This window comes from Azolla caroliniana, unplaced genomic scaffold (assembly GCF_043228905.1).
Source record: "Azolla caroliniana isolate FFs.n. ecotype wild unplaced genomic scaffold, voAzoCaro1.0.p SCAF_27, whole genome shotgun sequence".
Lineage (NCBI taxonomy): Eukaryota > Viridiplantae > Streptophyta > Polypodiopsida > Salviniales > Salviniaceae > Azolla > Azolla caroliniana.
In genome coordinates, this window is record NW_028230462.1 from 360,668 (window position 1) to 383,490 (window position 22,823).

The following is a 22,823-nucleotide window of genomic DNA, read 5'->3' on the forward strand; positions in this document are numbered from 1 at the left end:
GCTCGAATCTACTGATCCGAGCATTCGCTCGTATTCTGAAAGATGTGTCGTACTAGAGGTGCCAATCAAGCAAGCGCAATCAACAACCCGTCTCCTTGGGGTTCTTGCAGAGAACAGGGTAAGGCGGCCAGAGGAGCGGAATGAAGTTTCAAGATGATGAGGTAGCCGGCTCTCGAGAAAGCGACTTCTCTCTAGCGCCGATACGATCGAAGTGGTAAACCAAAAGTGAACCTGCCAACGACACACCTTTATGTATGACATAGTTTCGACAGGACGGGATGTCTTAGATAAAGCCTAAACTCTGTAAAAAGAAGAAAGGGGGGCACGCACGCACGCACGCACGCACGCACGTATAAACAATAGCTCCTCCCGCAGCAAGCAAGCAAGCAAGCAAGCAAGCAAGCAAGCAAGCAAGCAGTGTTTGCCCATATGATACGTGTTGCATATGGAACGAGGATGGGGGCGTAGTTCAATCGGTAGAACGCATGTTTTGCAAGTATGAAGTTATCGGTTCAAGTCCGATCGTCTCCATTCGTATACAGATTGGCACATTAGATAGAAATCCAGCAGATCCCCCGCCCGGTTCCCCGGGCGACATACGTGCGGACAAAGAGCTGCCTGCCCTCACGGGCAAGCTAACCCGCCGGTTCATCCGGATGAAAACCAACCGGTTCATCCGGATGAAAACCAACCGGTTCATCAAACCCGCCAACCCCTTTTTCATCATGAAGGCCTTCATGATGATGAAAACCGCACGCAGATTATGGCCGGAATTGCCAGGGCAGGCTTGTTGCCTGCGCGCACGCACCCCTTCATGCGGAATTCATTGAAACCAGACACACACGGCACGAAGGCGAGAATTTTGATATCAGGACCAGCGAGCGTGCACTACCTCCCGACCTAACTTTTCTTTTCACTCCCGCCGGATGATGAAAACCGCTTCTTACCGCCCGCTTCTTTTCTTCGGGCACGAGTCCAGAAATGCATGCTGGTGGCGCCCGCCCTTTTGCTTGCCTGCATGAAGGCCAAGAAACTGCCATGAATATCGAGAACAGACAAGGAAGAGCAACAGAATATAAGTACGATTTACGCGCGAATTGATTTTATTTGCTATTTCAATTTCTAGCGTTTTGAGTTTGGAATGAATAATAATATATAATGAGGAAATATTAGTAGCTGTTCGTCTAGTGGGTTTTGTTTCCCTTAGTCAAAACACTCTAAGTGACATTTTCAGAGCGACTTTTAGGGCAAAAAGCGAAGCTATTTAAACAGATTTATAGCATTTTCCCAGTTCCTAGGAAGCTCTGTGGTCTGAGCCCGAGGAATGGCATGAATTACTATTACTCAGTCTGCGTTTAAGTACGTAAATGATTGCGGAATCCTTTTTCAATGGGATAGTGGAGCGTCGCGCATTGTCGTACGAATAAACAGTATAAGCCTCGCTGTGTTAAGAAATGGAACTTTAGTTGAAAGCACCGTTAGCCATTTGAGAGCATTCTCGCCTCTGAGAATAAGACGAGATAGTGAGTCGTTCCCGCTCTCCAGTCAGTGACGAATTTGGCGGCTTTTCCAGCAGCAGTGGAACGAAACATCAGTCCACACTGATCTAACCGAGCATGGTTTTCTTAGAAGGAGGGAAAGGGGGATTCCAGGAGTTAGCTGACACTTCCAAAGGAGGGGAGGAAAGCCGTAGGGAAAACTGCAGCGAAAAGAGCTCGGGTCCGCCCTATGCATGTAATAATGCTGCCCATGACTGGAGTAGCGAAATTATTGTCAAAAAGAGCAAGCAGAGCTCTTCTTTTCTTTTCTTTCCGCGCTGGCTGAGATGGATGATAATCCTTTGGCCCTGCCTTTCCTTTCACGGTTGTCTTGCCGCTGGGTGTCCTGGCAGAACCTTGCCATTCCACTCGTGGTAGGTGGTGAAATCTCTGTCTAAATCATCGAAGAAAAGTCGAGTCGATTTTTTCGTGCGTGCTGCATCGGTAAAAAACCCCCTAGGAATATGTCGTCTATTTGCCTGCCAACAAAACGATTACACTTCAGTCATACCTTTCAGTTCAGTGTTGCTCGAACTATGCTATCCATGATGGGTAGCACATCCTGCTCTTCTGTATCCACATCAATCGGTCCAGAACCAGGTGTAGCTATTTGAAAAGTTTATGTCCTTAATCTTTCAAGGAGAAAAATATGGCTGCTTTGCCCTCAACAGATCCATCGACTCCATTACTTGAGAGGGCTAACAGCCAGCCAGCCAGCCAGCAGTGGGCTTATAGTTTAATTGGTTGAAACGTACCGCTCATAACGGTAATATTGTAGGTTCGAGCCCTACTAAGCCTATTTACTTGCCATACCTAACTCGCCAGTCTTTCACTACTTTGCTGCGCCCAGCAAGCAAATTCCGTTCTCTGAGCTTTGCTTCTCTTCCTTGGTTACCACTGTATGGAGTATAGCCAAGCGGTAAGGCATCGGTTTTTGATACCGACACGCAAAGGTTCGAATCCTTTTACTCCAGGATCCTAAGGCGGCATTCAAAGCATTGCTCATTCATAGCCTTCTTGTCTGAGTCATTCTTCTCACTCGGCTTGGAAGGCATCGCCGCCTTTCATCGGCAACGCCGCATGCCTCGCTCTTCTTTCTTGGAGAAACGTTGCCTTTACGGAACGGATACTTCTTGCATGCATTAAGCCATGCGAAGAAGGAATGAGTGCAACCAAGTGCTACCATGTGCAAGGACTAGGCGAAGCGATGGACCCCGCACAGACAGTTAAACAAACGCCTTCAGCGATGAACCGCAGGCAGTGAGATACCAAAGATATGATCTATTGAGCAAGATCCAAGATCGACTGAGCCTGGAGTGATGGGATCTGAAAAACCAACCTATAGAGATAGGCCCAAGGTCTGACTTGGCTAGCTGTTCTGAAAGAAATAGGTGCGGAAAATCTAATTTGGTAATGTTTCAATGGAAATCCAACTAGATAGTGGCGAAGCTACGTCATTTTACTCTGATGCGTATCCTAACATACATACATACATAATAGTACCATGTACGGCATCGGTACTGATACCGATGGTTCTTTTGAATTATATGCCGCCTGTTCTACTCCAACATCCTCGAGATCTGGAAAGCAGAGTATTATGGATGAGGAAGAACCCTGGCAATAGACATGTATGGACTTGGAGAGAGGCCTATTCTAGGTCGTCTCGACTATTCCGGTGATAAAACAAGGTAAAGAGACCCGCAACCTCTTCGTACCAAGCCAGGTAATCAGGAGAAAAGGGATTCGAACCCTTAACCTTTGGTTTTGGAGACCATTGTTCTACCATTGGAACTATTCTCCTGAAATTAAATAATTACTTACGAGCCGGCCGGTTACTTTGCCTTTATTCCTTGGCGTTGAACCGTGCGGCTTCATCAAGCAAGCAAGCAAGCAAGCAAGCAAGCAAGAAGGCGGTTCATGCGGAAGAAGCGGTTCATCGTGCTTGCTTCATGTGGATTTCTAGGCCTTCATGCGGTGATATACAACGGCAGCAAGCAAGCAAGCAAGCAAGCAAGCATGAAGGCCGATATCGTCGTTCTTTGGCTTGTGCCTGCCTTTTGGCCGGCTTCATCCGGCCGGGCCGGGCCGGGCCGGGCCGGGCCGCCGCCCCTATTTATTTGATGAATCCCGTCCCGCAGTTTATGCTAAGACAGTGTGCGAGGGGCGCATATAGTCAGCTGCTCACAACCAACCTACTTTCGTCTTGAAATGCCTTCTTAAGGCACTTTCCTCTCACTAGGTGAAAAGAAAGGAGTTTGCAGAAACGAATTGGAAAGGACCTCAAAGAAAGCAGCAAACCAATGGTACGCTAATTTACTTGGTCCTATCGATTTCTCACGTTAATAATAACCAAACGTGAAGTGGCCCGGTTAAGGTAGGGTTGTAGCGCCTGAAATTGCCTACCTCTATGTATGAAGAAGATAATGAACCAAATGTCATCTAGCAGCGCCATACCACTTAAATGAGATTAAGGTTTGGCTCCGACACTCCAACATGCCGACCGAGAATTCCCGGAGAACAACACCGTTCTATGAAACATTCAAGGAAGGTTTGTGTGCACCGAAGGGGACTTGAACCTCTAACCACCTGGTTCGAAGCCAGGTACTCTATCCGATTGAGCTATCGGTGCTGCCTGCTGCTTTCAGAACACGCTTTCCCTGTCTATCTTTGGTAGGCGATTTGCTGGTTTCTGGAGCACCGCTTGTTTAGCAGGTGGATCCAGAGTGCCAAAGAAAAGAAGAGCGGTTTTCCGCTTCTTCCGCCGGCCGCAGGTCAGCCTCTGAGGGCGCATCCCGGGCTTGTCCACGTCAACGCTATAGGTGACTTGTTCAGGAGGCAGCTTTTCTTTTCGGGCTGGTCCTCGTGGATGGTTCTCTAACCTTCCACACACTGTTAAGGAATGACCTAGTCATGTAATAGGGTCTCTTAAAGGAAATTATGCGGGTAGGTACTTGCAGCTCATAGAGGGCACGCACGCACGCACGCACGCACGCACGCACGCACGGGTGTTGAGACTTCGCCAGCCCAGCCCAGCCCAGCCCAGCCCAGCCAACATGGGTGCTGCTTTCGCGCTCCTATGCAGCAGCAGAAAGCCATTCTGTTAATGAAAGCGGCGAGTCATGCCACGATGAACCGCTTCATCGAAAAGCGTTAGTGAAAAGTACAGCGCGCAGCCGGAATATTATTATTATTCGTTACTCATTTCATGACTGAAGCGCCAGCCAAAAAAACAAAACAAACAAAAAACTAGCACCTTTGAAAACAAAAGTGGTAGGGCCAGGAAGCCACCTGGCAATAGGAAAGTGCACGAATCGAGATCCGGCCTCTCCTCATTACGAAGAACCGGCAGATTCAGGTAGCTTGCCGGCCAAGTGAAGTGGTAGCTTGCCTAAGGCAGGTTCCTGTTCTTACAAGGGGTCTTCCGGGCTTCTGACAATGAATTTTCGAGGATTCTAGGGATAACATTGTTGAGCGAACACTGGACGTTGACATTTATAGGAAGGTACTACTTTGGGCGATCTTCAACAAAGTTGTGCTAATAGGCCTTCAAGCAAGTAGGAACCTGTATGTCGATAAGGTTTGTGCCTTGTTTAGGGATAGGTATCCGCTCTTGAAAATCACCGGCCCGCCCCTTCCACCCATCATAGTGCCCCCTCGTCCGTTACTTTACCTCAGTGCTCTCCTGCCCGCGTAACATTATGAAAGGGTTGAGAACAGCAACGGCGACGGTATAGCAAGAGAAAGCTAGAGAGAAAGGGCTATGGGAATGTGAAGGACTCCCTTCGTTGAAAAAGAAAGTGTCGATTGTCTATTCTTTAGGCACTCGCGGGAGACTAATCTCTCCTAGAGAACACGTGTGGGAAGTATTCGTTTCTAATAATCCCAAAGTCTTTAAGGTTTTGACCATTTTGTGTAACCATTAGGATGCTCCGAAAACACTGGAGTACAGGAAGGAAACACTGGTGTCAAAGCATTCTTTGGGAACCACATCCTGTTCTTCCTAGATGGATGATTTGCCCCGTTTGATGCCGTCGTGTGAAAGTTGTTTTCATGATTTAGGAATTCAACTGATTTTAGGTAATCCATCTTTATGTGGCACGACATGAAAGGTGCTATGAAAAACACGTAACCGACCGAATTACGTGAAATGGATAAATCAATCTGGTTAGGGCATTCTTTAGAACTTACTTCAGGAAGAATCATCCAGGGCTGCGGTTGCGGTTTCTTCTTTCTTGTATTCATAACTTTTTTCTATTGCTTTTTCGGCGAAAAGGCAAGCAAGTTTTACCTGACTTAACTGAAAAGCCTAGAAGTGTTTGTAATGCACAGCATCCTTAGCTCAGTCGGATAGAGCAACAACCTTCTAAGTTGAAGGTCACAGGTTCAAGTCCTGTAGGATGCGGAAAGTGCACATTAGATTATATACCTACGGAATGCTTTGCCCTTGTTCAGGGCGGGCTAGCGGGTTCTTCCTTTCAACCGAACCTGCATCATGCTTCGGTCACTTTTCGCTATATTGGTATATGGGATTACTTGCCCCTTTTCACTTCTTTTTAAACAGCCATGATTATAAAGAACCAATCTCACTACGATTTTTATGAAACGAAGAAAGACTTTTTCTTACGGATCTGGTCAAATATTTGACATTTTCCATGATTTCCTCTCTTTCAGGTATTCAGGGAATTCTCTCAAATAGAAGGAATATTACTATTATGCCGACGCTAATTGAGTTAATGTTATTGGCTGTCAATTTGAACTCTCCGGTATTTTCTGTCTATTCGGATGATATGATGGGTTAATCACTCACTTTACTAGTGTTAACGGTGGCAGTTGCGGAATTCGCAATTGGGCTGGCCATTCCGGTGGTAACTTCTCGAATTCGCGGGACCATTGCCGTGGAATTTCCTAATCGCATGAAAGGTCGAGCACCATTAAACTCATTGCACTTCGTTTTTCCTTCTTGAATACGAAGTATACTTTGGCATTAAGGGAGGAGATACGATTCGAATCTCTCTTTTGAAAGCGGATTTACTGAAATCAAACGCTTTTTTCATTCGGCCACTTCCCGCTTCGACTTTCCGAGCCAAGATTAGGGTTTATTTTGATATATGAACCCGGGCATATACGGGCTTTATGAGGTTTTTTCATAAAACGAAATACTCCCGATAGAAAAGTAGGGTCCCATTCACCTTATTCGCTTGCACCACCGGCTTGCTAGAGGCTCTACCGTTTCCGAAGTAATAACTTTTAATATATTAAGAAGAACAAAATAGAATCACCATGGCTAATACTTACTCTTTTACAGTCTGTCAGACTTTAAACGGCTTCTTTTCTTTTCTTTTCTTTTCTTTCGGGCCTCGCCCAAGAAAGAAAGCCGGATCAAGCCAGTTATAGGCTATAAACGTAACAATTGTTATTTGGATTTTCTTATTTACACGCCTGAAGTATCAGGCAACTGTTTGAGGTCCCACGCAGCAGCAGCACGGTCTCGCTGATTTGTTTAGTCGAACGAAAAGGTGTCGCAAAAGAGTTTGATGAGGTCCAATGGCCTCGTATATTTTGCTTATTCAACACTCACTGGAAGATCCTGCTACGCTACCGAGGCTGTGGGCATTGCTAATTCTTTGCCTCTTTGGAGTTCCCCTTCTTGCTTGCTTGCTTGCTTGCTTGCTTGCTTGCTTGCTTGCGCGGGCGGAAGAATGGGCACATGTCATTACAGCAGCGGAAGTGAAACCGGAGACCTGGCGGGAGATTACACCCATTACTGCAAACACTACTAACGAAAAGGTTGGGCAAGAAGACTCAACGATGAAGCGGCACAAAATAACGTAACGAGGGCTACGAGCAGTACAACAGCTACAGGCTGTATACATTCTAACCATCCATAGTGTTGGAAGCAAAAACGACGACTATCTCAATTATTGGGGGGAAAGGGGGTATATTTTATTTTGCAAAAAGGGGATCACGGCTTAGCCCAACTCACTGCTGGATCTTATAGTAGACCGCTTCTTCAGCCACAATGAATGCATAAATGATGCTGCAAACCAAACCACTGCTAGCCAATATCTTACGACATCCAGGCCGCAGGTCGATTGGGGGTAAACTTCTGTAGGTCATATCGTTGATTTCTCTAGCGGAAACGATGGCATCATTTTGAGGCTATTTCAATTCGTATTAGTAGCCTTTTGATCAATTATTGGACTTTTCTTTTTCCGTAGTCGTCGCAACGACCGACAGCGGCGAATGACGGGCGGGAGTATTCTCACCAACAGCCAAGGGAAAGCCATGGCACTTCAAGCGCTCTTTCGCTATTGACCCTTGCCGCCAGACAAAACTGTAACTACAATAAGAAGTATTTCCGAAAAGCAAGCAGCTTTGGCCTATCAGGATCCCGGCCCTTATCTTCCGCATCTTCGGCCGTTGCACCGGCCGGGAAAGTATCCGGAATGTAGGATGATCCGCCTTGTCAGTGGCCGTTCCGCTTACGGTTATTAGCTTTGGCTAATAACTTACTAAGAGATCATCAACCTGCCTCCCTCGTATGGCAGGGATTGACTAAAGAACTGGGCTTGATCTTGGCCCGGAATGAACGCTAGCAATATGCCTAACACATGCAGCAAGTTGGACGTCGTTTCTGTTCTAATTCTATGGAACAGTTGAAGACGAAGTAGCGAACGAGAAAGCTAATACGGAATGGATTGTCCTTCTATTTGTAGTAGTTTGTTTCGGTATTCTGGTATCTTTCCTTTGTTCTTCATTATGCGTAAAAGTTCAAGTTCTCTTCGCTGCAGGATCTGCTCGTCTTTTGCGGATGCGGACCACTTTTCTCTGCCGGTCAAGCACCAAGCTTATCATTGGGGAGGACCCGATGATGGTACGCGGCTGAACGCCAAAGTGATTTGCGTAACCAGAACTGACAGCTAAGGGCAAGGTTACAAGCGGCGAAAAATAGGAATCAGGCATGTTCCATTCGGTGGTTCCGGTTGCTTAAGACTGGTTTCCCTGATAGCTGAAAGTTCTCCAAAAGTATGAAAAGCTGGAGGGCTTTATACCATCCATTCGAATGTGGTTGAATTCTATTCACCAGCCCGAGGACTTAGAGCACACTTGTTCCCACTGCTCGAAGTTTTGAAAACTACTACAAAAGAACGAGGGATCCCCGGTACGAGAACATAAGGGCCGAAACTACTTGAGGCATTCCGTCCGACGTAAGCATCTGGATAATCAGGGATGCAACATGGCATGCCCGAAGGACCTGGGAGATGCGTGAGAGAGAGAGTCAGATTCGCTCCAAGGAAAGTAATCCAAAGATAAATTTAACCCGAAGTCTCTAGGTATTAAAGACCAGGCATTTTACCTATCCGGTAGTAGAACCCTACGAATAAAGCAGAAACAGCTCCCGTAAGAAATGCATGATAGGAATATGCAGCCACGTGATAAGTATCATATAGAGCAACGTCTATCCCGAAATTAGCCGAGACTATACCAGTAAGTCCTCCTATAGTAAACGGAAAAGTAGACCCTACTGCAAATGACATGAGTGTTTTGTATTATATTGAGCCTCCCCACATGATGGCAATCCGACTAGGAACCTTGATTCCAATAAGCACGACAATAATCATGATGGCCGCCGTGAAGTAGGCACGTGTATCCACGTCTGAGCCTACAGTAGACGTATAATAAGCCCGAGCAGTAAATCCAGGAACTCCAATACTGATCATGGCATACACCGTGCCTGAATAACCGAAGACAGGTTTTCTGGGGAGAGTGGAGACGATATAACTAATGATACCAAGTCCTGACGGAATAAAAGTATGAACCTCTAGATAACCGGGGAGCCGAGAAGGATGCTAGTATAAGATAGGGTCCCCTCCTCCAGCAGGGTCAGAAGAGATGATATTAGAGTTTCAATCGGTTGATGACATGGTAATTGCACCCGCCGGTACGAGAGGAGGTGGTAAAGGTAGGAATGCTGTCACTGAAACGAACCGAACGGATAGGGATAATCTATGCATGGTCATTCCGGGTCCGCGCGTGTTAAGGATAATGGTTATAAAATTAATGAAACCTAAAATAAAGAAAACACCTGATAGGTAGAGACTAGAAGTGGCTAAATCAACAGCTCCTCCGGAATGACTGGTTATACTACTCAGAGGGGGATAGCACATATGTTAAATAGCCTCAGGTTGTGTTTGCCTAATGCTATACGCCATATGTCTCTGTATGGATCGGACTGTACCTTTATCTATCATCCTGTCATGAAGCCTTTCCTTTAGAGAATCCCTCAGGTCTACTCGAACTTTTCCCGATTATTCTTATGGCGGATGGCCCTTGACCGGAGCTTCAGCTCTAGTGATTTTATACGAATCGCTTTAGAAGAGCTAACTTGTACCAAGCACTGTCCCACTGTAGACAGTCTTGAATCAATAAGGGCGCGCAAGAAAGAAAAGAAAAGAAGCGGCTTCAGCATGAAGGGCGGGCGGCTGAGTAAGAATATGTGGCCTTCGTCCCATAGCCCCTGATAAAGGCCAATTCGGCCAACCGCTTCTTCTTCTTCGGTTCGGGAAGCGCCTTGTTTTCTGCCCTTCCTGTATGAGGTCTCTCTGCCTCTATAAAGCCGGTAAGCCGATCAAGGTCAGCGGCCATACCTCCGAGATTGACACAAGTCTCTAGAAGAGTAGCACCCCTTGAATCTTTACGGATGTAGCACTTGTGCCCTATTGAGAGCTGCTGCTTTGGATCTTTTAATACCTGATGGGCTGGCTTTACGAACTCCCTCGCAATAGAAATGCTTACTAATCAAGTATGGATATTGACCAAATATAAGAAAAAGCTAGCATCTTTCGATCTGATACACTCCCATGATCTTATGCGCCGCATTGACAGACCTTACATTAAGCATCTTCCTGACGTAGTAAAGGATCTGTAGATTGTATTTGCCTTGGGCAAGCAATAGGGAGACTCAGGTTGTACTCGCGTCTTAGAGCACGATGCTGCCTGCTGAAGCAGCTCACACCCACAAGCTATCCGCAGAGTGATAGATATTCCGCATTGAGTCTCTGATGGGAGGGAAGATTCGCCCTCCCAGGCAGGTTGTCCCCTTGTGGGAAAGGTTTTTGCATATAGCAGTTTGGATTTTGTTGAAGGCCTGCGGCCCGGCTTAGCCTTTTTTTCTGTAGCGAGGACGTTCCTGCATCGAGCGGAATTACTGTTCCCTATGTCTCCACAGGGCACGGCCTTTTTAACCGTCCACCCAGTGCCACTACCCACCTCTACTGAGGCTAAACTTGATGAAAGCAACAGCAAAGATGACGACAACCGAAATAGAATATTATTTAATCATAGAAATGCCGTGTCAGGTGCACCTGTAAGAATCAGAACGAACCGGTTACCGAATCCACCTGTCATCGCCAGCGTAACCGGAAGGGATGTCGTTAAAGAAGCGTAAGCGATTATTAACACATTATAAGGTTAATGATTTCCACCAGGAATTTAATGGCCGGGTTATGCTGATTCCATACAGATTAGTACTAAGAGGCGTGTGCCCATTACTCCAGCCGTGACACCAAAGATTGAGTGTAGAGTACCTATATCTTTGTAGTTCGTAGAAAATAGCCATCTTTACACGAAACGGTTTGTACATGAAAGAGTCTTGGCTACTATAATCAATGTAAGGGAGATGAATCCTATTGCAAATACAATCGGAATGAAGAAATCCTAAAATCCAATAATCAGTTCCACAACCGAAGAGACTTCTAGATCTTTCAGGATTTCTAGGCCACCCGAAAGATCGGGTAGTGTATTCTACGACAGATTGAGGAGCACCTGCGGGAACAACTCTTCGTTGTTATTTTAAAGAGTTGCGATGTCCTCGTGCAATTCGGTCTATAATCTTTCTAAGCTGTTTATGACTATGGGCATGTCTTATCCAATCTGTTTCTTTTCCTCGGTGCTTTATACCTAGGGCAGTCTCCTGCATTCATGGCAGTTCCTATGGTTGCAAAAACAACAAGGAGTCGGTTCCCGTATATACCCGGCTTTTCTTGTATGCTTTCGGCAAGCAAAAAAAACGCTAGCGGGCCTACCACGCTTCGCGCCTGCGTCTTTGCCAGACAGTATTTGCCAGTAGTGCCATCCCACCCGACCTGAGGATTTAGTTTGTCCCTTGCTAAAATATCTTTGAAGAACTTGTACTGATTTTCCAGGTCGGTCCTCGCGAGCGGATATGGGCCCTAGAGGATGGTGTAGAAACTCTCTGCCCGTAAGTCGTGCCTGAAAGCGGTTCATCCGGGTGAAGCCGGCGGCGAGGAATTGACTGGTGCTGCGTTCACTGCTTGCTCGAAGGCCCGTATCCGCGCAGGCAGTAAGCAACAGATTGGTTCGTAACAAAAACAGCTTAGAAAAGAAAAAGAATAAAGTTATTTCCTATTAAACTAGTGATTGTAAAGAAAAAAATCCTTCACAACGCCAAGGTATTTTAGCAAGACACTACATAAGACTTTCGCCCTGGATGATATATGGGTTCTCATGAGAAAGAATGGTCGGTTTCCTTTTAATGAAGTAAAATCCACACCTTGACGCCCGGAATCCCGTAACGAGTGAATGTTTATTAGGAACCGAACTGATGGGCTTTCCCTAAAGTAACACCAAAAGTCTACCTCCTTTCGTGCGTCCTTCGCCTCCTCCTAAATAAATTCACTTTCTCTAAAGTAGCCCAATGGATTGTTAACAAGTTCTACGATATACTTATCTTCAAGCCAACCAAGTACTTTAGCACCTTATTGCATACATGTTCGAACTCAACTCCAGGTCGCGTATAATCACTCTCATTGCAATCAACCATGGCTACTCCAATATTAATTAATTTTGGCTTTCTTTCTATAAACTTTCGTTCCAGCCAGGGAAACGGTGAAGGATAGTGATTTACGGCATGACTGTACAGTTTAGCCGTCACCACTTGTAATTTGAGTCGATAGCCAAACACGGATTATGCCCTCTACGCAGACAGAGAACCGCCCAACCTAGCTGCGCAAATTGCTTGCTTGCTTGCTTGCTTGCTTGCCCCCTTCTTGCGGATGCGGAAGAACTTGCTTGCTGCTAAGTTTTATTAGCGCAGGTGAAGGCCTTTCCGCTGTCTGTGAGGCGGATAACGGGCAATCTCACTCATTGCGCTGTTTTATTGACTTCGCCACGGCACCACTTTTTTGGCGGATAAACGGCCTTCATGCTGCCGTTAGTCGAGGCGGCCCGATGAACCAGTGCAGCAGAAAAGAATTTCGGTTATAGAATGGCCGGTCTCTTTCACTTGCTTCTGATCAAAGGCCGGCAGAGAAGTAGCCGTACAGATAGCATAGGCTGCGGCCTATTCTTGCAGAGAAAACAACTTCGAGAATGATAACCCGTAGGTACCGGTGGGTTCGATCAGTCCCTGGAGTTCGCTAGGTGATATCTATACGGCAAGGAGGATATGAAGCTATCCCTACGGAATCCAATCCCTGTGGTCCTAGATCGGTCCCGAAGCACTAGTCCGGTACCTGCTGCAATCAGTCCCTATGGTACTTGCTGCAACCAGTCCCGAACCCAAAGGTTTGCTACGCTGCCGCTGTAGGCATAGTTGGTACCGATGTTCACTGAGATTGGGAATCCCCGCTTCGTGCTGATCGTATCGTATTCTCTTCGCTTATTGCAGCTGTGGTAATCGAGGCTTTGCTTTGTATTCTCGAAGTACGAACGCTAGCTGATCGCTTCGTATCCTTTCAACCGTTGAGGAGCTGCAACTGCTTGGCGTTGTCTATGGCCATGATTGTATCGCGGTTGGTTCGGGCGGGAATCAATCAAATCGCCACTTTTCACGCGCCCGCCGGTTCATCCCGGAGGAACCGCACAGGAGTAATTCAGACTGTTTCTCTAGTCAATTTCGCGTGACCGTAAGACGCAATTCTGCAAGCGGAAAAAGGGACTCGAACCCTCAACTCCAGCCTTGGCAAGGCTATACTCTACCATTAAGCTATTTCCGCCAGCGGAACCAGAGCCGAGTGCGGTTCTTCCCCCGTAGAGAAAGCGCTATAGCTTTCGGGGGAAGAACCGCAATGAAGACTTCATTGCGGTTCCCTTGGAACTATTGACTTGAGACTTCGATGACTCATCGATAGGTCCATGCCCGGAGAGATTCGAACTATCCCGGATTCGAAGTTTGGTGCTCGAGCTACAGGCACAAGTTGACCTTACAGACCGAACAGAGGCTAGTAAAATCTAACGCTTAGCTTAGAAGGTCGTAAGATCAGACCAGACTTCGCCCGGAAAACGAACGTAAAGCATTGAAAGAGCGTTGCTTAGTGGCTGGCTTTGGCCGCCTTTACGACCCAAAGACGAATCTCCGGGTCCCAGCTTATTATCCTGCAATGTTACGGATTGACTGTTACTGGTGCTAGGTAAGGAGTTTCAGTTTTGGGCGTCACTTTCGAAATATCTCGAGTAATGGGTTCATGTGAGTGCATGAACAATCCAACTACTCTACTAGGCTGCTTCCCGCCCTGTTTCGCAGCTTGCTCCCCTTCGGCGGCACGGCACGGCACGGCACGGCACGGCACGGCACGGCACGCACGCACCTGTCTTCCCGCATTCCGTCCGCTGAGCGCAAAGCGTCGACAAAGAAAGCAGCTACCTTTTCATTATTATACTGTAATCCCAGCGCAAACAAAAAAACTGCCATGAATATCGAGAACGGAACAAGAAGCCACAACGAAATCAAGTCAAGTCTACGGAAGCTTAATCCGTTTGTTCTTCGTAAACAATTGGATACAAAGTCAGTACTAACCCATAAGGCTCTGTTTCAGATTCAAAACTAGGGTTCAGCTATGAGATTTGACTCTAGGTCACGCCTTCGGTTTGTGTTTTCCGCTTGAAACATAATATCACTCGTTGTACCGGAACGGATCCCTGAAAAGTTACTTAATCCGCTGTTAGCGTCAAAAATTGTAAACCCCCTGAAGTTCATAAAGGAAGAGGTATAAAATATTGAAATGAAATTATACGTAGAAAACAAGGAGAAAAGAAACAAATCGCGTCATATATTCCAGGAACCAAATCAGTTTCCAATAAATAAGTCAGACTTGCCTCAACCTAAATCTCCGGAACTGGACCCAAAAAAGCCACTTGGGTTTGTGATTAATCAGGTCCCGGCGATAACACTAAGGTTAGTAATCTGACTCGGCACTAAATTGACCAGATTAGCATAATAGTACGTTGAAACAATTTCCTAGTTGATTCGGAATTAAAGAGAGAAATTTAGTAATATATCAAATGATTAATTAATATCAGCCGTTACCGCGGATTCCGTCACAAAGCAGGATTGCCATTACGTGGTTAATGAACCTACAGCAATGTTAAGATCTGTCGCAAGTCAAGAAAAGTTTCAATCAATCAACGAAAGAAGAATAATTCGTTTTTCATTCACAAAAATGAGAGAAGGCAAGACGCCAGGAAGAAAACGAAACCGAAGGAATAGAAATGAAGAATACAATTATGTAAAAGCAGCCTTCTGAACACTAGTAATAGTAGCCGCGCCGCTAACAGAAATGGGGAAAACACCACTAAAAGCCAAGAAAGCACCACGGTATTGCCCATACTTAACCAACTTTTAGTAATACTTTCATTATCATAATAAATTGCAAGGGAGATGAAAGAACAGGGTCCTCCTCAGGTTGTTCAAGAGGGTTTAAGGGTTTCCGTCGCTCGGACAAGTATGCAGCTTAAGCAACTGCGGAACGTGTCGCGTAAGCTGCCACTTAACCCGAAATTAGGTCAGTTGAAGTGAAAATAAAAGGAATTGGTCTTGTAAGAAAGGGATTTTCGCCGAAAAGTTCAAAAGAGGGAGGTCCTGTTACTATCAGAATTCACGACGTAATCCCAATGCTACATAATGGATGCTGACCCCCTAAAAAACGTCGTGTCTAAATACCACCATAGAGCTATTTGTCTCTACTCACCAACGTCAGAAGGTTTGGATTGGTCCTACAGCCCAGCAGGTCATGGAAGGCTTGGCTCGAGCAAGGCGAAGGAATAAACCCGAATAGAGCAGCGAAGCGGGGAGATGGAATGGAAAAAGTCGACTCAAATTAGAATAATTGCAGTTTAGTTAATACCTTACTCGTCTATTCGTTCATCCAATTTCTCCATACGACAAATATCCATTTTTTTTTGCCAATCGATCGAAAGAGTCGGCTCCGCGAAAGGTAGTTGCACTGCGGGGCTCACTCTGGAATTTGATCCTATGATTTAGAGCTATGTGGATGCCCTCCCTCCGCGTAGTCCCTCACCTTTCAGTTGTATATATCTATTTCTCTCCGTCTCTGCATAGCTACGGATACACGGCTTTAGCGCTTCATTCACCCAGTCTATTCTGTCAAAACTTACTTTCTTTATAATGCAAACCAACACTGGGGGAAGGTCCGATCCCTCCCCTCTATATCAATGACATGGTTCACCTCGTCGTGAGGTTACTTCCCTTTCCCATCTCTTTCTTGCTAGGAACTGCCATGAATGCAGGAGACTGCCCTGGGTATAAAGTGCCGAGGAAAGGGATTCGACGGAAGAGAAAGGGAACGAGATTGTTTAAAGCTAGAGCAACGGAATAACCATCTACTATCTCGGAAGAAAGAATTACCAACTATCACACCAAATTGCCAGTGGATGAGATCGGTTGAGTGGTATCGGTTGGGGATGGAATTGCACGTGTTTATGGATCGAACAAGATTCAAGCAGGAGAAATGGTAGAATTCGCCAGCGGTGTGAAAGGAATGGCTTCGAATTCTGAGAATGAGAATGTAGGAATTGTTATATCCGGTAGTGATACCGCCATTAAAGAAGGAGATATGGTCAAGCGCACTGGATCTATTGTGGACGTTCTTGTAGGAAAGGCCATGCCGGGTTGTGTAGTTGATGCGTTAGGAGTACTCATTGATGGAAAAGGTGGGGCGGCCGTTAGATCATCTGCGGTCGAAAAAGGTTGCATACAGGCATGAGACTAACCAGAACCCGCGAAGGGAGGCCGAGACCATAGCATGTCGCAAAAGAAAGCACGATTGAAGGCAAAGCGGACGAATGAAAATCATCGTGCAGCCCGGTAGTTTGGTGAAAGATGAGGCCGAAAGCAGCAAATCGGAGTCTTTTTCGGGTGACCATGCCCTATTCGTTCGTTCGACGTGTTGCCAGATAGACGCGGATATGCTCCCTGCCTGCTATAGGCACATTATGGTCAGGCCCGATTGAGTGCCACTTCTCCCGCCCGTAAACGAAAGTTTACAGCAAGCATGAGAGCGGATTACCTATCTATTCTATTGGGGACGGAAGACTGAACGACATCCCGGCAAGCCAAGCAAAGTGGGACCTTTCAACTCTTATCTTATTATGGTCCCAACCATCCGCAGGTAAAACCGGCGAGATCTTCGGCGGGAGGAAAGCCCCGGAAAGAAGTCAGAGGGCCCATACCACCTGCCTACCCTCCTAAGGCGGAACCGGCACTTGGTGAATGCCAAGTAGAAAACGGGAAGGAGCCTATGCATTTGTCATGCCCGGAGTTCGAAACAGAATAACGAAAAGGCAAGCAAGTTTTACCTGACTTAACTGAAAAGCCATTTTCCTCTCTGCAAACTCCAGGAGAGAGTGGACTTCAGGAAATCACAAAGTGGGTCCCCAAGGAGGAAAGGAGGAGGGAACTTGTGAGGAAGTTTCCACCCTCCTTTCGGCCTCTGGGGTTAAACAAGACCCAGATAAAGTCAAGTTAGAGAGCCGTGTAATGGGCGACTATTCCGCACGGTTCGGAGAGCACAACTACGATCACTTCTCCTCGGCAGAAGCTTGACTCTATCTTTGAGCGCGGTAGAATGAAGACGTGTAGAAGTCAAAGTCTCTGGGATTATTGCACGTAAATCTGTCCACGAACCTATGTAAACAGGGTTAAAAGCGGTGGATAGCCTAGTCCCTATAGGTCGTGGTCAACGGGAACTGATAATCGGCGACCGACAAACTGGAAAGACTGCTATAGCTATTGATACCATTCTGAACTAGAAACCAATCAACGCATAGGGCACCTTCGATAGTGAAAAATTGTTTCGCGTGTACGTAGTGATTGGATAAAAACGTTCAACCGTGGCATAATCGGTTAAGATTCCCCCGGAAGCCGGTGCTCTGGAATATCTCATTATTGTTGTAGTCACGGCTTCGGATTCTGCTCTCCTGTAATTCCCGGCACTACATCCTGGTCGTGCTACGGGAGAGTCTTCTAGAGATCATGGAATGCACGCATTAATCATCTATGACGATCCCAGTAAGTAATCAGTGGCATATTGATAAATGTCATTATCGCCACGTTGACTACTAGGTTGTGAGGTTTCCCTCGGAGATGTCTTCTATTCATATCTCTGTTCATCGGAAAGAGCCGCCAAAAGGTTAGACTAGACTGGTGTAGGTAGCTCGATTGCTTCACTCGTCATTGAAATATAAGCTGGAGACGTTTCTGTTTATACTCTTATCAATGTCATTCTCATTACAGATGGATAAATCCTCCCGGAAACTGAACCTCTCTATCGCGGAGTTTGGCTCGTTATTAACGTAGGATTACTCGTTAGTTGTGTTGGGTCTGCCGCTTAGCCGAAAGCTATGAAAGCACTTCGTGGCACCTTAAAATTGGAGCCGGCATAACATCGTGAAGTTGCCGCTTCTGCGTAATTTGGGTCAGACCTCGATCCCGCTATTTAGTATTCGCCATATTGCGGCGCTAGGCTTACCGAGGTACTTAAATAACTATAATATCCCCTGATCCCTATCGAATGACAGATTGTAGTTATCCTCGCGGCGGTCAATGGGTTCCCGGACTAGATCCCTTTGACATAGATCGCTTAATATGAGAAGGAACTCCCCGACAAAATCAAACCACACATACTTGAGGGTATCAAGGAGTAAAAGCTATTGAGTGAAGAGGTGTAGAAAAATCCGGCTACGTTCCGCTAAAAAATTGCCAGTTCTCTATCATCAGTAACAACTGGTTCAGTCTAGTTCAAGAGATGGGGAAGGAGGCCCCCTCACGTAATTACTAAGGAGACCCTCCCTTTTGTTTGTAGGAGCGTTAGGCGGGTGAGCGGATAACGGCGGGAATTGAACAAGCCGATAGATCACCGCCACCTAACCTATAGGTGGTTTGCGGGAATTGGCCCAGTTACCTCCTATAGAAATGCTTTGTTTGTTTGTCTTTTGGTAGGGACAGTCATTACGCGTAGCTTCGTTGGACACAACGACTGGCAACGGTTGATTTCGGCCGGCAGCTTCGGGGAAAGGTTTGAACCCATGGCTATGGCAATCTATTTTCTGGCTTCTTTTTTTCTAAAATAAATTCCGATTCGCTAGAGAGAGATCAATTGCTTGCTTGCTTGCGGGGTGGAGTAAATGGCCAACTCGTCAGGCTCATGACCTGAAGACTGCGGGTTCAAACCCTGCCCCCGCACTACATGTTGTCAACAGTAAAAAAGCAAATGAAGATTATTGTATAATAATCCATGCTTAAGAATGGGAAACTAACGTGACTATTCATATTGTCAATTCGTTATCATTCGTGTTGTCAATGAGACGGTGACATTCCAATGAAGCGGTTTTCATCATCATGAAGGCCTTCATGCATGCATGAAGAACCTGTTTGGTTTGATGAACATGCCGGTTCATCATGCTTGCTGTTTAAAATACTCGTTAGGTGGTTCCGCTTTTCTTTTGGGGAAGGCGTGCGTTTCAGGCTTGCAGGGAAAAGTGCCATTTCCGAGTTCAAAGATTGCTGCTTTAAAGTGGAAAGAAAAGTGCAAAGCATCTTCTTGCCAGTGATTCATCAAGATTGCCGCCGGCTCGGTTTAAAGTGAAAAGAAAAGTGCTGCTTTGCTTTGCTTTGCTGGATTCGCAGATTATGGCCAGAAGATGATATTGCCTTCTTGCATGATCCTTCTGAATTTTACCAACGGAATTTCGAAATTCCAGCATTCAATTCTTTCCGCAATCTGAGCCGCATTAAAGATTATCGTATAATAATCCATGAATATTCAGGCCTTCTTGAAAGTTCAAAAGAAGAACTTTGGTTTGGTAGCCATTTATATTACACTTTTTACTTAATAACCACCTGCGAATTGATGACATCCTTGTGAGGTTGGTAGCGATCGAAGGCTAAGTACCAGCTGTATTTGCACTTTCCCTGCTTGCTTGCTTGCTTGCTTGCTTGCTTGCTTGCTGTTCGGCGCCCGCCGCTTTTGTCGTTAGCACTCTTTTGTTCATTAATCAAGCGTTTCGTTCCGTCCGGGCATCTTTGTAAGACGTGAAACACCCGATCCCATTCCGACCTCGATATGTGAAAAGCGTTTTCTGCCATATGTACTGATAATTTTCGGGAGACGTGGTTCGACAGCCCGGACCCTTTCAAATCGTATATGCGATTGCCTAAAGGTCAGATGCGAATCTGATATCAGCCAGAAACAATGAAAAGGCGTACGACAACGCAAAAAAGCAAGCTATGGATGTGAAGACAGATTAGAACGGTAAACACACAATACCAATGATGCGTAAATCCCTGGCTGGCATGCATTATCGGAAAATCTGTTCCTCAACTCTTACGCTCGAGAGAGCTAGGGAACTTGTCAGGGAAATCTAAAGTGTTTAGTTAAACGAGACGCTAAGAAAGGAGGAAGGACGAAGCCCTTCTTGCTTGCTTGCTTGCTTGCTTGCTTGCTTGCTTGCTGCGGATTGTACAAACTTCGTATCGCACAGCACGGAAAGAGAACTCAAGAGCGTAAAGGAAAAAACAGAGGATGCAGGGTCATTTGGTAGACGTTTTCGTCGAAACAATGAATCCTCTGTCCAAGTACTCGACCAATTCTTTCCGCGCTTCTTCCGCATTTTACAAACGTCCGAAGATTATTGTATAATAATCTATGCGGGCTTCTTTTTGTCTCGGTTTTAAGCAGTCACAGGTTGAGTGGCGATCGCAGAACACTCATTAAGATTTTGTACGGTGTTCGGTAGGTTCAACTCCTACTGCATCGAAAAGAATGCATTGGATGGATGCCTGGGCATTGAGAGGGAAGGACGCTTCCAAAGGCGAAAGGCCATGGGGAGATACCGTCTGTGATCCATGGGTTTCCAATCGGGAAACCGTATCCAAGCTTGCCGGGCATGCCGTGTGCTGCGGCTCTGCCTCGGACTTGAGAAACTTAGCGAACTGAAACATCATTGTAGCTAAAGGAAAGGAAATCAACTGAGACTCCGTTAGTAGCGGCGAGCGAAAGCGGATTAGGCAAAGAAAAGGGAAGGGGCCCCAGCCCAGAAGGGCCGCTTTCCCTGGCCCCGTGCGGGGGAGAACTTGCAGTAGAGGGAAGGGTGGGAACCCTTCCTCAAGGAATTCTGAAAAGGTTGGAAGATCTGGCCAAAGAAGGTGATAGCCCCGTAGATCTTTCCTGGCAAGTTTGATTACCATTACAAAACGCGGATACCGTGTTTGAATAATGATCGCTTTACGTGACTAAGGGGGACCACCCCCGCGCCTAAGTATTCCTCAATGACCGATAGCGTACCACAAGTACCGTGAGGGAAAAGTGAAAAGACCCCGCCGTATGCCGGGAGTGCAATAGAAAACCTGAAATCCGATGCAAACTATCAGTCGGAAGAGCGAAGCTGAGAAAATGCGGCAAAGCCACTAATGTTCGATGGAACGCATACGCGAAGCTGAGAAAGCGCTGTAGCTTTCGGAGGCAAAGCCACTAATGTTCGCATACGCGAACCCTTGAGCGAAGCTTCGCGTTGTCGGCTCTCGCTTTAGCACTTTCCACCCTAACGGCGTACCTTTTGCATAATGGGTCAGCGAGTGAATGGGAACAGCGGCTTAAGCCATTAGGTGTAGGCGCAACGAGGTTGAATCTTCGGCGTTGTTTCTATTTGACCCGAAACCGATTGATCTAGCCACGAGCAGGTTGAATCGAGCTCTCCACAGAGGCCTTGGAGGACCGAACTCACGTATGTGGCAAAATACGGGGATGACTCGTGGCTAGGGGTGAATCAAAGAGCTACGACTCCGCCGTTCCTTTGTTGAAGTCCGAAGGACCACAAGAAGAGGGAAAAGGAGTCCTCCTCTGGCCTTTCGCCCCACAAGCGTGCGAACGCTTTTTCAATAACTGGCTCATAACGGTGAAACCAGCTTACCCTTTGAGAGTAATGGCCACACCGTGGGAAGTCGTGAAAGCTTCTCTCCCTTTATTGCGGTCGAGTGCCCCAGCAAGCAAGCAAGCAAGCAAGCAAGCACGCCCTCAACGACGAGGAATAAAGCGGGTCAGGCCCCAAGATGAAAGCAGGTCAAGTTTGGTAGGCGGTTAGCTAACGCCAACCCGGGTTCAGCAAGCAAGCAAGCAAGCAAGAATGCGCCAGGATAGGTGCCCCGGGACCAACACTTAAACAGTCCAGGGTCCCACCACCAAAAGGTCTTGTTCCCACTGTCCTCGTTGCTTTATCTCGTATTCCAGAACCACCTTGTTCTTAGGGAATCTCTCTCGTAGCTACGAGCTAGCTCATTGACCCCGTAACGACTGATTCGAAAGATGAGAGCATGATTGTTAATGCCAACACGCCGGTTCTCACTCCCTTCGGCCGAATCCATCTCGAACCAAAGGTTGGTTCTCCGGCCATATGCACCAGTGTATCGAGAGCTGCTGCTTTTCAGCGAAGAAAAAAACTAAACTTTAGACGGGCTTCGTGATGTTTATGCTTTTTCATTGGAGCATCTATGAACATGTGAACACTGCTGCTGGCCCGACTGAAATTCACTTACGTAACCTTCTAGCCGAGGTCAATTTTGTCACTGAGATTGTTGTTCTAGCTAGGCCTTCTTGCTCTCTGGAGCCAAGTGAAGCGCAGTGATCATTGGAATGCAAGGCCATGAACATGACGTAAGGGAAGGCCGAATCCATCTCGAACCAAAGGTTGGTTCTCCGGCCATATGCACCGGTTCATCGTAACCGTTCGAGAGCGAAAAAAAAAACTAAACGCAGAAGCTAGACAATTGCGGCGCGGCCCAACAAGAAAAGAAAAGAAGCGGATTGACGTGGCCGCAGTCATTCGACCTCCCCATGCTATCTGAGTGGATGCACCTCACCCTTCCACTGGCTATGCGGGGACTGGACCAATGTGATCTCGCCTTGACGTTGGCGGTCCGGCTTATGGAGAAGAGACCAACTGTGGTGTGGCCTTCTCCAACCAAGAGTCACA

The 22,823-nt window shown here is 46.6% G+C and overlaps 1 long non-coding RNA gene and 2 other non-coding genes across 3 annotated transcripts; all 3 read left to right on the forward strand.

Moving 5' to 3' along the window:
* Window positions 1–458: 458 nt before the first annotated feature.
* On the forward strand, window positions 459–531 carry TRNAA-UGC (transfer RNA alanine (anticodon UGC)). Its single transcript has one exon. It is a non-coding gene; the product is annotated as a tRNA-Ala (tRNA).
* Window positions 532–5,866: 5,335 nt separating this feature from the next.
* On the forward strand, window positions 5,867–5,940 carry TRNAR-UCU (transfer RNA arginine (anticodon UCU)). The gene has a single exon. It is a non-coding gene; the product is annotated as a tRNA-Arg (tRNA).
* Window positions 5,941–11,907: 5,967 nt separating this feature from the next.
* On the forward strand, window positions 11,908–16,153 carry LOC147849662 (uncharacterized). Its single transcript, XR_015531761.1, has 2 exons — window positions 11,908–13,124; window positions 13,228–16,153. It is a non-coding gene; the product is annotated as an uncharacterized LOC147849662 (long non-coding RNA).
* The last annotated feature ends 6,670 nt before the right edge of the window (window positions 16,154–22,823 follow it).